The sequence below is a fragment of the Pelodiscus sinensis genome, chromosome 23 (genome assembly GCF_052426305.1).
Source record: "Pelodiscus sinensis isolate ZL-2025 chromosome 23, ASM5242630v1, whole genome shotgun sequence".
NCBI classification, from domain to species: Eukaryota; Metazoa; Chordata; order Testudines; family Trionychidae; genus Pelodiscus; species Pelodiscus sinensis.
This window is the reverse complement of record NC_143074.1, coordinates 11077011-11091360: the sequence shown is the minus strand read 5'-3', so window position 1 is coordinate 11091360 and position 14350 is coordinate 11077011.

Here is a 14350-nt window from a genome sequence, read left to right as displayed (position 1 = left end):
GAGGGGGGATTTGATAGCAGCCTTTGACTACCTCAAGGGAGGTTCCAAAGAGGATGGAGAGAGGCTGTTTTCAGTAGTGATGGATGGCAGAACAAGGAGCAATGGTCTCAAGTTGTAGTGGAAGTGATCTAGGTTGGATATTAGGAAAAACTATTTCCCTAGGAGGGTGGGGAAGCACTGGAATGGGTTACCTGGGGAGGTGGTGGAATCTCCATCCCTAGAGGTTTTTAAGTCTTGGCTTGACAAAGCCCTGGCTGGGATGATTTAACTGGGGTTGATCCTGCCTAGAGCAGGGGGGCTGGACTCAATGACTCCTGAGGTCTCTTCCAGCACTAGGATCCTAGGATTCTATAACACATGCACCCAGCATTGTTGTTACCTGTTCCCCTTCATGGCTGCTCCACTGCTGCCTGATGGAGGGCTGTGCAGTAACACAGGGGGGCACTTCCCCAAACCAGGCTCCACTGTTTTCAACCTGGAAATACCCCTCGGCTACGTCTAGACTGGCATGATTTTCCGCAAATGCTTTTAATGGAAAAGTTTTTCCGTTAAAAGCATTTGCGGAAAAGAGCATCTTTTTGCGGAAAAGCATCCATGCCAATCTAGACGCGGTTTTGTGCAAGAAAGCCCCGATTGCCATTTTCGCCATCGGGGCTTTTTTGCGCAAAACAATACCGCGTTGTCTACACTGGCCCTCTTGCGCAAATGCTTTTGCGCAAGAGGGCATATGCCCGAACGGGAGCAGCATAGTATTTCCGCAAGAACACTGACAATCTTACATGAGATCGTCAGTGTTCTTGCAGAAATTCCAGCGGCTGGTGTAGACAGCTGGCAAGTTTTTCCCGCAGCTGAGCTCTAGTTGAGAGAAACCAGAGGGGGCTGCGTCCTGCGGCTGGACACTGCCCTCTCCTGGACAGCTGCGGAAAAGCAACAGCAGTAGGCAGGGCACCACACGGCTAGGCAGCAGGGAACTGATAGAGACAGGAGACACCTCTGCACGCCATGGGATGAATGCACACCGGCCCTCTAATCCCTAGGAGTGCTTCGGGAAGTTCCCATAAATCGTGCTCAAGGGGTTATCTTGGTAAAACTGCTGACTGCACTTTGGCAGAACCACGTGTTTAGCAAACTTTTTCCTGCCTGTGAAGCCTTGGGCATCACCTTGCTCTTCTCTGGGCCTTGGTTTTTCCAGCAGAGGACACGGGGCAGAAGGAGTAACTTAGGGTATGTCTACACTACAAAGTTAATTCGAATTAACAGACGTTAGTTCGAATTAACTTTAATAGGCACTACACATGCAAACCGCTAGTTCGAACTTAATTCAAACTAGCGGAGCGCTTAATTCGAACTAGGTAAACCTCATTCCATGAGGACTAACGCCTAGTTCGAATTAACTAGTTCGAATTAAGGGCTGTTTAGCCACTTAATTCGAATTAGTGGGAGGCTAGCCCTCCCCAGCTTTCCCTGGTGGCCACTCTGGGTACCACCAGGGAAACTCTTCTGCCCCCCTCCTAGCCCCGGAGCCCTTAAAGGGGCAGGGTCTGGCTACCGTGCCCATGCCAGGTGCAAGCCAGCCAGCACCCAGCCAGCAGACCCTGCACCTGGCACGACATGAGCCAGGCACCCGCTGCCACCCAGCCCTCCGCCTCTTCCCGGGACCAGGCTCCCAGGAGCCTGCCCGGGTCCGCAAGAGGCGGGCGCCCGCCTGGTCTAGTGCGGACATCGTAGACCTCATCGAGGTTTGGGGGGAAGCCGCCAATGTCCACGACCTCCGCACTAGGCACAGGAAAGTGGCCGTCTAGGGCAGAATAGCTGCCAGCCTGGCCACCCAGGAGCAGGTTTGCATGAAAATCAAGTTGGTCCACTGAGACCCCCCGACCCTGAGCTTAGAACATAAGAACATAAGAATGGCAGTACTGGGTCAGACCAAAGGTCCATCTAGCCCAGTAGCCTGTGTGCCGACAGCAGCCAACACTAGATACCCTGCAGGGGATGGACCGAAGACAATGACCAAGCCATTTGTCTCGTGCCATCCATCTCCAGCCTTCCACAAACAAAGGGCAGGGACACCATTTCTACCCTCTGGCTAATACCACTCCATGGACCCAACCTCCATGAATTTATCTAACTTCTATTTAAACTCTGTTCTAGTTATAGCCTTCACAGCCTCCTGCAGCAAGGAGTTCCACAGGTTGACTATTTGCTTTGTGAAGAAGAATTTTCTGTTATTAGTTTGAAGCCTGCTACCCATTCATTTCATTTGGTGTCCTCTAGTCCTTCTATTATGGGAACTAATGAAGAACTTTTCTTTATGCACCCTCTCCACACCACTCATGCTTTTATAGACCTCTATCCTGTCCTGCCTCCGTCTCCTCTTTTCTAAGCTGAAAATTCCCAGTCTCTTTAGCCTCTCTTCATATGGGACCTGTTCCAAACCCCTGATCATTTTAGTTGCCCTCCCCTCTCCCACCCTCTCTCTTCCCCTCTCCCACCTCCTTTTCCCAGTCTCCCCGAGTTTTGTTCAATAAAGAGAGTTTCTATTTTTGACCACATGTGTCCTTTATTTTGTACATCAGGAAGGGGGGCTAGGGAGGAGTAAGTGGAAGGATGTGAGGGAGGAATGGGGTACGAGCCCCTGATGAAGAGGACTGGGGTGCCTCTGCGGGCTCCTCTGGGTGGAAACTCTCCTGCAGCCCCCTGATTGACCCCCCCCCGGATGGCAGCCTGCGGCAAGTGCAGCCGGTCTGATGGCCGAGTGCTGTGATGTGCCAAGTGTGGGCACTCAAGGCATTCCAAGCCAGGACTGCTTTGCAAGCGGGGCACCCCTGAGAACTGTCTGTCCGGGGTGGGGGTCAGGTCCCTTTAAGCACAGCCCTCGGCTAGCCTGAGACAGCAGCTCCACGCTCTAAGTCCTCATCTGATGCCCTGCCGGCACTGCTTCCGGCCATCCTTAACCCCGGTTCAGGGTCCACTCAATGTGGATGTGCTAGTTCGAATTAGCAAAACGCTAATTAGAGCTAGTTTTTAGGTCTAGATGCACTAGTTCGAATTAGCTGAGTTCGAATTAACTAATTCGAATTAAGTTAGTTCGAATTAGTGCTGTAGTGTAGACATACCCTTAGTGACACGTTTCCAGGCTCCCGGGACACTGCATAAGGAGGCTCAAAGGAAGTGCTGGGCTATGCCCTGGGGAGGACGCGATGCCATGTAAACCCTAGCCGGGAGATTTGTGATCCCCTTCAACACAGCCTTTGCACACTGGACCAGCCTTCCCCTCGTGAGGCTTCCCCCTTATCAAGTGACTGGAAACAGCAGTTCTGCTGAAGCTCTTACCCCTTTTTTTGCTTTGCCGCACCAGGGCTTATTGGCGGAGGAGCATGAGAGGCAGCGGGTTGGAGTCGTGCCCTGCTGGGGTTTACAGCAGAGCGATAGGGATATTTACCGACATGGGCAGTGGAGGAGGGGAGAGCAGAGGCGGGGGGGCCCATGGTCCTGGTGCTGTAGGGGAGCGGGAGGCCTGAGACAAGGGGAAGGAATCCAGGGGACCTCAGTGGGAGCCGGGCACCTCAGAATGTTTGTGTATCCCATGAGATCCCTGCCTGTATTGTTAGGGGCCTAAGTACCTCTCAGCGTCTGGCCCAGAGAGACGCTGCTTCTCAGGGAACAGGCAATGCTGGGATAGGAGCTGCGACCTCCATATGGTACTAGGTGAGGGCTAGGGCAAGTTCAGTGCTTCTCTGGCCAGGGAATACTGAGTCCTCCTGCCCTGCTTCCCAAAGGCAGATTCTTTGAGCAGCCCAGCATCAGGTAAAGCCAGGGAGAGCTGGACTCATTCACCAGGGCTGACAACAATTGAGCCTTGGTTGTTTGTATTCCTTGTACAGATCCGGGGGCCTCTCTCCCCCCCCCCAATGCTCCAGCTCCCTCTGATCTCCCACTCTGCAGAGGCCCCATATCAACGATTTCCTGGATACACTTTGCTTTTGTTTTCTAGCAACTCTCTAGGCACTTCAATTCCTGCAGGCTCCTAGACTGCGCTATTGTTTGGGCTTTGCAGAGTCTTCTCCTTCCTGCTCGCTCTGCTGCCAGGTTAGGGGAAGGACAGAGCCCCCCCCACCCCCCCGCCCAGGGACGGATGGAGAGGTCATTGAAAGAACCCAAAGGGCGTCTCCTCTCCAGGCTGTCTCTGGCTCCTAGCTCAGTCCAGCCACCAGGGAGCGAGGCCCTTTCAGTGAGTGAACCCAGCATGTTGGGCTCCCAGGCCATTCCCAGCAATGCTGCAAGCACCTGTGCTGGGGCAGGGTATTAATTCTTTCCGTGCTAGCTCCTGCAAGGTATCACCCACTCCAGCTGCAGGAACAGCCAGCAGTTCCCCAACATGAATTGCTCAGGTTTCTCAGCTCTCCATGAGGTAGGGCAACTTTATTCTCATTTTATACATTGGGCAAACTGAGGCACAAGACAGAGAAGTGGGCCAAGGCCACAAAGGGCACCAGTACCAGAGCTTGGATTAGAATTCAGGATTTCCTGGCTCCCTGTTCCATGCTCAGATCTCTAGCCCATGGGAAGAAGAGGGTGGAACTCAGATTTTTTTCAGGAGGCTTTTTTTCCATGCACGTGAAGAATAATTTTCATGGCACCGAGGCATGTGTGAATGTACACCACCAGGCAAAACACAAACCTAGCTGTGGACGCTCTGCTAATCAACTGGACGGCATTTGAATCTCTCCTGCACAACTTACAGCAGGGCTCTCCAACCTTTTTAACCACAAGATCACTCTTTCAATGTAAGTGCAATGGAAGATCTACCTCAAACCCAAATACCCTTGCCCGGCTTCCTTCCTCCACTTCTCTGAGGCCCCGCCTCTGCTCCACCCCTTTTCTGAGACTCACCCTGCTCCCTCCATCCCCCTTCCTCCCTGAATCTCATTCACTTTCACCAGGCTGGGGTAGGGGGTTGTGGTGCAGACTCTGGTCTTGGGCCAAGGGGTTCGGAGTGTGGGAGGGGACACCCTGAAGGTAGGGGGGTGGGGTGGGTTCTGCAGTGGCCTAGGGGATAGGGCATGTGCCTGGTTGGGGGCTCAAGTCCCTTTCTCCACCCTCTCCACCCTCCTTGGAGCAGCCAGACAGCCAACACAGGCTGCCCCAGGGATGGAGCTGGCTCCTGCATTAGGAAAGTGGGTTAAGAGAGCTGTTGAAGACAGGGCAGTAGGGTGGCTTCTGGAGTGGCTTATGGGCTAGAACACCTATCTGGGGAGCACAGGGTGGTAGGTTCAAGCCCTGCCCACCCTGGGATCAATCAGATAGCAAATACAGATAAGGGATCCACTGAAGGTAGGGGAGTTATCAGGAAAAGGGTTATCAGCAGGGCTTGCTGAGCAATGGTGAGCTCTGCTCACCAGCCTTGTGGTTCTGCACTCTGTGCATGCACAGATTGCTCTGTGCCAGCTCTTCTGGGGTGTAATCTACTTGCCACAGGTCAGTAGATTACACTATTTGTCGAGCCCTGGTTATCAGAGTCTGTGTGGGGCCTTACTGGATGAGGGAGGTAAGCAGGGTACATCTACACCTAGACTACATGCCTCTGGCAACAGGCATTTGTCCACCTCCCAGGTATGCCTCCTGGGATGAGGTTTACCTGGGAGGTCAACAAATGCCTTTGATGTCAACCATGGAATGTCCAGACTACTGCACTGAGCCGACAAACAGCTGATCGGCTCAGCGCGGCAGCCATTTAAATGAAGTGGCAATTATTTAAATCGCCGCTTCATTTTCCTATGTGGGGTAGCCTAATCTACATGCCTCTATCGCCAGAGGTATGTAGTCTAGACATACCCCTAGTGACAGATGATTCAAGACAAACTGAAGTACTCAATACTTTCTTTGTGTCAGTCTTCACAGACAAGGTCAGCTCCCAGGCAAATGCACTAGGCCAGTGGTTCCCAATCTTTCAGATACTGGGGACCAGTAAACCCATTCACAAGCTTTTGGAGGACTGGTATAATTTATTTGCATATTTATCAAGCAAATGATGAATATGCAAATAAATTGTTTCTGGTCCTCCCAAAGCCCCAGTGCCAACTTTAGCAAAGCTTTTGATACAGTCTCCCACAGTATTCTTGCCAGCAAGTTAAGGCAGTATGGATTGGATACATGGACTGTAAGATGGATAGAAAGCTGGCTAGACTGTCAGGCCCAGGGCTTCCCAAACTTTATATAGTTGGAACCCGGTTTTTTTCAGTACCTTTTTATATGCCCAAAAATATAAATGCATATAAAAAAATGAAAAATGAATTATTTTTCACTGTTTATTATTTATACACTATAATAATAGTACATAATAATATACATCTTGATATAAAATACTTAAGTGCCTAATTTATTGTTATTACCTTCATTACAATTTAACCAGTAGAATTTCAACAAGTGTAAAGTTTGTTTATTTATAATTGAATGAGTTGAATATGTCATTTATTATGTGTGCACTTGATAGCTTTTAAATAATTAAACAAACTAATGGGAAGGGTGATGTTGTTTTGCATCACACAGCAACTTTATGTCAGGAGCTAAAGACGTTTTAGCCTCAAATGTAGTTCGCCATTCAATCTATTTCTAGATTTATTTTTGAAGAAAACCAAAGCTGAGAAACTAGTTTCACACTTATATGACGTGATGAAAGGCATCAAGAATTTGACTGCTTTCTCAGATAAATATGACTATTCGTTTCTACAACGCAACCAAAACTCACTCAAGGACAGTTTATCAATGTTCTCTTTTAAGGCAGAGTCACAGGAAAGTGCAATTAATGAATTCACTTCTCATGCATTCAATTGTAATATTTCTTCATTTTCGGGGTCAACAGTAAATGGGTTCTTAATCCACATTTTACTGGCATCAATTGGAAGAAAATATTCATTTAAGCTTGAGGTTAGCCCAAGGAGATGTTCTTTGATTGCTGCAGAAATCGCATCTGAGATATAAGTTTCAGCATATTTTTCTTGTAATTCAGTTAAAGTACGAAAAGATTTAAAGTTTCTCTTGTTAACTCACTGTGCCCATAAACGAAGTTTTTTAGTTGTTGCTTCAATTTTTTTGTGAACTTTGAAAATATTAATTTTAGTGCCTTGTAACTTCAGACTTAACTCATTTAAAAGACAAAATATGTTACATAAGGAAGCCTCCATTGTTAACCAATCAAATTCATGAAACCTGTCTTTAAATTTAAATATAACATCTTTTGGCGCTGGAGGGTGTCGCTCCAAGAACAATAAAACTTCATCCTGCATTTCAAAGAGTCATTTTAAAATGTTTCCTTTTAATAGTGATCGAACCTCACAGTGTAATAAGAGATGCTCATGTTCACTTCCTAATTCGTTGCACAAAGCAGTAAAGATTCTGGAATTCAACGGACGAGATTTTATATAATTTATAAACTTCACACATTCTTGAAGAGTAGCATGCAAAATTGATGGCACAGTTTTCACAGCTAGTGCCTCTCTGTGAATACTACAATGCACCCATGCACAGTCTGGCGCTGCAGCTTGAATCCACGGGCCAAGCCCAGTGAGAGACTGACATTGCTCGAGCCCCATCACTGCTCAGTCCAACACATTTTTTTCAGTCAATATTGCTTTGAATAACAAAATTATCGATTTGCTTAAAAATTTCAACAGCAGTTTACAAAGTGGTTGGAAGAGGTTTTCAAATCAAGAGATCTTCTTGAATGGTGCTTTTGCAATCATATCTAACAAAATACATCAAATTGGCAGCGTCTGCTATATCAGTGCTTTCATCCACTTGTAATGCAAACAACTGACTATTCTGTATTTGACGTACGAGAGTTTCCACAATATTTTTTGCCATAACTTCAATTCTATGTTTCACTATATTGTTGGATAAAGACAGCGAACCCAACTGATTTCCTTTTTTGCTTCCATAAATACAGGATGTAATAATATGCAAATGCAGGAAGTATTAACTTTTTGCCAATAGTACGTGGATAACCTGTCTTGGCTATTAGTTTTGAAACTTCATATGAAGCCAACACAAAGTTGTCATTTGAAGAGCACATAGAAAGTGCACTTTTCATGCTTTTTTTTAGCGAAGATAATTCATTTTTCTTGTTTATGAAAAAAATCTATGGTCTTACATGTGTATTCTGGATGTTTCCATTCCAAATGGTGTTTTAGTTTTGATGGATTCATGCACTCAATGTGTGACAGATTATACATAATGGCAAGTGATTATCACTACCAACACTTATAAAACCAAATTTCAAATACTCGTTGGAATACTTGTGGGTCCAAGAAGTTTTTAATCTTCTTAGTTTCACTTGTATAAGGCTGCATATCGTTCGAACGTTTGTCAGCTGTATTTCCAGTCACATTCTTCAGCCATTTATCCATATTGAAGTTGAAAACAAGAGGGTATTTAATTGAAAATAAATGAAGAAAACTTAAGCAGTTAACCTAAAAAGACATACACATTGTTGCATCATGCAGAAACAAACCGAGACTGCTGTGTCACATGACATGAAAACTGATGACGCAGACTTGGCTGCACAAAAGCGCGTGTGCATCACGTGGGAAAATATAAAATGTACCAAATTGTGAAGGCCCTGGTACCCCACGCAGGGGTCCAAGCGACCCTACCTCACTCCCAGGGTCTCCTGGAGTACCCGTCCCAGAGTCTCAGGTGACCTTCCCTCAATAGAATCCCTACACGTTGTCTGGATTGAGGCTGGTAACGGCTCTCGAAGTCCTTAGCCTTAAGTCTCTCTGTTTGAGGGGTACATTGCCGGCATAGTAGGGGAGCCCGGGTCCTGCCAGAACACACCAACCTCACCCTGGCTCAGCAGTCCTGACTTGGGGCTCCTCCGACTTGCACTTGGCTCCCTACTCAGAATCGGGGTCCGACAGCAGATCCAGCACAGGCTGCGGTCCTCAGATACCTGGGGAAGTTGGTCTGCTCATGGGTCCTCAGTGCCCAGGCCAACCTTGGGGTCGTCTCATGGCATAGCCCTGATGGGACTCCCAATGTCACGGACCTGAGTGGCACCTGCTGATGAGACAGGAGCAGGCCTGGTGGACTCACCTGGGCGGTTTCCTGACACCAACCCTGAGGTATCTACTTCACCCCCCGTTTGGGACCAGTAAGGGTAGAAGGTCCCTCTCAGGCCAGCCAGGTGACTTGGCTCATATGGGCCCTGTAGGTCGGGTGAGTAGCCCCATGTCCTCTCCCCCAGTCGCGCCTGCATTCATGGGTGAAACCGTGGGCCTCACCCTTCCATGGGACGTGTCGCTGTCCCTACCTGTCTGGTGGGTTGTTCCACCCCCTCTCCTGGCCCCAATCCTGGCCGCTTCATCGGCCGGCGTTGGTTCTTCTGACTGTGTCTGGTGCTGGGTGTTTGGCATCAGTGCACACGGCCTTCTCCCTGGGTCCTAGCACCCGCTGGATCTAGCCCCGCTGCCCGGGAGCATGCCCGACAGAGACATCGTGGCAGCAGGCTCTCTCCCAAGAATCGTGCGTGAAAAATTTTCTGAGGACTGGTACTGGGCCGCGGACCACACTTTGGGAAATGCTGCACTAGGTAATGCAGTATGGGAAGGCGGTGAGCAGCCCTTGGTGCGGAAAGAACAAGTTAGGAACTATTTAGCAAAGCTAAACATACACAAATCCATGGGCCCGGATTTAATGCATCTGAGGGTACTGAGGGACTTGGCAAGTGTCATTGCAGAGGCTTTGCCCATTATCTTTGAAAACTCATGGAGATCAGGAGAGATCCCGGATGACTGGAAAAAGGCAAATGTAGTGCCCATCTTCAAAAAAGGGAAGAAGGACAATCCAGGGAACTACAGACCAGTCAGCCTTACCTCAGTCCCTGGAAAAATCACAGAGGGGATCCTCAAGGAATCCATTTTGAAGCACTTGGAAGAGGGGAAAGTGATCAGGAATAGTCAGCATGGATTCACGAAGGGCAAGTCATGCCTGACCAATCTGATTAGCTTCCATGATGAGGTAACTGGCTCTGTGGATATGGGAAAATCAGTGGATGTGATACACCTTGACTTTAGCAAAGTTTTTGATAGGGTCTACCATAGTATTCTTGCCAGCAAGTTAAGGGAATATGGATTGGATACATGGACTGTAAGATGGATAGAAAACTAGCTATACTATTGGGCCCAATGCATAGTGATCAATGGTTCCATGTCAGGATGGCGGTCAGTTTCTAGTGGAGTGTCCCATGGTTCTGTTCTAGGACTGGTTTGGTTCAACATCTTTATTAATGACCTGGATGAGGGGATGGATTGCACCCTCAGCAAGTTCGCAGATGACACTAAGCTAGGGGGAGAGGTAGATACAGTGGAGGGCAGGGATAGGGTCCAGAGTGACCTGGACGGATTAGAGAATTGGGCCAAAAGAAATCTGATGAGGTTCAACAAGGACAAGTGTAAAGTCCTGCACTTGGGACGGAAGAATCCCAAGCATTGTTACAGGCTGGGGCCCAAATGACTAAGTAGCAGTTTTGCAGAAAAGGACCTGGGGATTACAGTGGATGAGAAGCTGGATATGAGTCAACAATGTGCCCTTGTAACCAAGAAGGCTAGTGGCATATTAGGGTGCATTAGGAGGAGCATTACCAGTAGATCCAGAGAAGTGACTATTCCCCTTTATGCAGCTCTGGTGAGGCCACATCTGGAGTATTGTGTCAAGTTCTGGGGCCCCCACTTTAGAAAGGATGTGGATACATTGGAGAGGGTCCAGCGGAGGGCAACCAAAATGATTAGGGGGCTGGAGCACATGACCTATGAGGAGAGGCTGAGGGATTTGGGTCTGTTTAGTCTTCAGAAGAGAAGAGTGAGGGGGGTTTGATAGCAGCCTTCAACTTCCTGAAGGGAGGTTCCTGAGGATGGAGAAAGGCTGTTCGTAGTAGTGGCAGATGGCAGAATGAGGAGCAATGGTCTCAAGTTACAGTGGGAGAGGTCCAGGTTGGATATTAGGAAAAACTATTAGACTAGGAGAGTGGTGAAGCACTGGAATGGGTTCCCTAGGGAGGTGGTGGAATCTCCATCACTAGAGGTTTTTAAGTCTCGGCTTGCAAAGCCCTGGCCGGGTTGATTTAGCTGGGATTGGTCCTGCCTTGGGCAGGTGCCTGGACTCGAAGATCTCCTGAGGTCTCTTCCAGTTCTATGATTCTATGATTCTAGGTTGGGTGAGTTCTGGAGTGGACTTAGGGGATAGGGTATTTGCCTGGGGAGGGCAGCACGGTGGGCTTGAGCCCCACCCACCCTGGAAGCCCCTGGACAGCTGCCCTAGGGATGGAGCAGCAGTGCCAAGGCAGGCTCACTCCTGTCCTTGCCCTGCAGCACTCCTGAAAGCAGCTGGCATCCACAGTAGTGGCTCCATGTGCTGCCCCTCATATACAGTCACCAACCCCACAGCCTCCACTGGCCATAGTTCTCTATTAGAATGGCAGGAGTGGTGTCCACAGGCCAGGACAGCATGTGGAGACTCGTTCATCCCCATGCTGCTAGCTGAGTACCCATGTGCCCATGGTCCTGGCCACAGCCCTGGGCACTCACCAGCTTTCTGGGTATGAGATCCAGCATTGGACCCGGGTGTGCACACAGTGGGAATGTGAGCCGAGTGCCACTACTGGCTCTGCAGCTCTAGGCACAGGCTCAGAGTGGGGATTCTCCTCTTGCAGCCCCTTCTGACAGCGGAGGTCCCCATTTCAATTGCCTCAGTTTCCTCACCACTCAAGCATCCTTTGGCCTTTGGCTTCCAGAGCCCCTCTGCTGGGCCACACTCCACCTCATGGCTTCTTCTCCAAGGCCTGGCTTCTCTCTGGCCTCTGGCAGCTTCCTTCAGCCTTAGCTAACCTCCCCTCCCCACCAATCTCTGTGTGTCTAAAGGGCTGTAGGGACAGATCGCTGTTCCCTCCCCAGAGGCTGTTCTATGTCTTCAGCCCTTAGACCTCCGCAGACAAGTTTATCCAGGAGGTAGTGACTCCCCTCTTAGCCTGGGGAAGATTTATGCAGCTGCTGACAGTCTTTAATGACCAACCAGTTCATAGACAGTCATCCAGCACCACCCTCTGCCCCTTAGCCTGTGGAGAGGGAGCTGCCAATACAGGCTTTGACAGCCAGGAGATTTAAGGATATAGCCAGTTCATAAACTCAAGCTTGACTTCACAACTTACACACTGTCAGAGTCCCCCAGTCATCACAGTTGGATGTCTGCTGGCCAGCTGACACCCACGGCTGCTGCAGTAGGTGCCTTGGTGGAATGTACCCCCGACTGGAAAGGCTACATCCTTCCTGACTGACATTCCAGGCGCAGGCTGTGTCCGTCTGACGCATCTTAGTAGCAGCCAGACTGGGGTTATTTGCTTGTCACGGCCCCACCGGTTGTTCCTGTTTGTGACCTAGACTCCAAGTTCTTGTCTAACACGTCTGACATCTGAGCATGTTTTATTGCCCGTTTCCTTCCTTGTCACCGTCTCAGCAATTTCTGTTCCTTCCAGGGAGTCTTTTTTCTCCCGACCTTGGCCCTGCCCAGGCCCCTGCTGGCTGATTTACTGCAGTGTGATCTCCCCATTTCGAGGAAGGGCCTGATCCAAAGCCCTTTGAAGTCAATGAGGCTCACAAAGGCCTCCCACTGAGTCTTGTCCTTAAGAGGGTGGAGAAGCACATGGCCTTGTTCCTCCTGGCATTTTGTGTGCTGACCCAGCCCATTGACTGTGGTAGCAGCCCATGAGCCATGGCTAGAGAAGTGCCAATGGGGCATGAAGCAGGACAGATTCATCCCAGGAGCCACCCCCCAGTTCCCCAGGCAATGGATCTGTTTGAGCTTTGGTTTGTCAAGCAGGAGTCAAAGCTGCTTTCTCTTTTGGGCTGTCCCTGGCTGAAAACACAGGCCCCCAGGACTTCCTGTCACTCAGCATCTCTCACACCACACAGTCCTCCATAAACGTCCCCACTCCTGAGCACACTGATGTTACCGGCACATTGCCATGAACGTGGTAACTTGGTTCTCCTGGCCACCTTAGCTCGCCTACATTGCACTGACAGACACCCCACCCCCGCCCCCCGTCAGACGGGAGAAGACGCCTCGATCCATTGAAGAGGGAAGGATGAGCTTGCAGGACAGGCTCCAGAAGCATAAAGGGTTGTTGGCTGCCGTTACACCCACTTGAAGGCTCCTTTTTGCTGCCCAAGTAGCAACAAGGAGTTGTGGTATGTGTGGCATGGGAGCAGTGTTCCCACTCATCTTTTTCCACCCCGGAGAAGAATGAATTTTATGTGCACCGTGGCAGTGATGGGCACCGACGTGGCAGTGATGTGCACCGACATAACAGTGGTGGGCATCGACGTGGTGGTGATGTGCACCGACGTGGCAGTGATGGGCACTGATGTAACAGTGGTGGGCACCGATGTGGTGGTGATGTGCACCAACGTGGCAGTGATGGGCACCGACATGGCAGTGATGGGCACTGATGTAACAGTGGTGGGCACCGACGTGGTGGTGATGTGCACCGACGTGGCAGTGATATGCACTGACGTAACAGTGACGGGCACCGATGTGGTGGTGATGTGCACCGACGTGGCGGTGATGTGCACTGATGTAACAATGGTGGGCACTGATGTGGCGGTGATGGGCACTGACTTGGTGGTGATGTGCACTGATGTGGCAGTGATATGCTCTGATGTAACAGTGGTGGGCACCGACGTGGTGGTGGTGTGCATTGATGTGGCAGTGATATGCACTGATGTAACAGTGGTGGGCACCGACGTGGTGGTGATATGCACTGATGTAACAGTGGTGGGCACCGACGTGGTGGTGATGTACACTGACGTAACAGTGGTGGGCACCGACGTGGTGGTGATGTGCACCGACGTGGCAGTGATGTGCATTGACGTGGCAGTGATGTGCATTGATGTAACAGTGGTGGGCATCGACGTGGTGGTGGTGTGCACTGATGTGGCAGTGATATGCACTGATGTAACAGTGGTGGGCACCGACGTGGTGGTGATGTACACTGACGGAACAGTGGTGGGCACAGACGTGGTGGTGATGTACACTGACGTAACAGTGGTGGGCACCGACGTGGTGGTGATGTGCACCGACGTGGCAGTGATGTGCACCGACGTGGCAGTGATGTGCATTGATGTAACAGTGGTGGGCATCGACGTGGTGGTGGTGTGCACTGGTGTGGCAGTGATATGCACTGATGTAACAGTGGTGGGCACCGACGTGGTGGTGATGTACACTGACGGAACAGTGGTGGGCACCGACGTGGTGGTGATGTACACTGACGTAACAGTGGTGGGCACCGACGTGGTGGTGA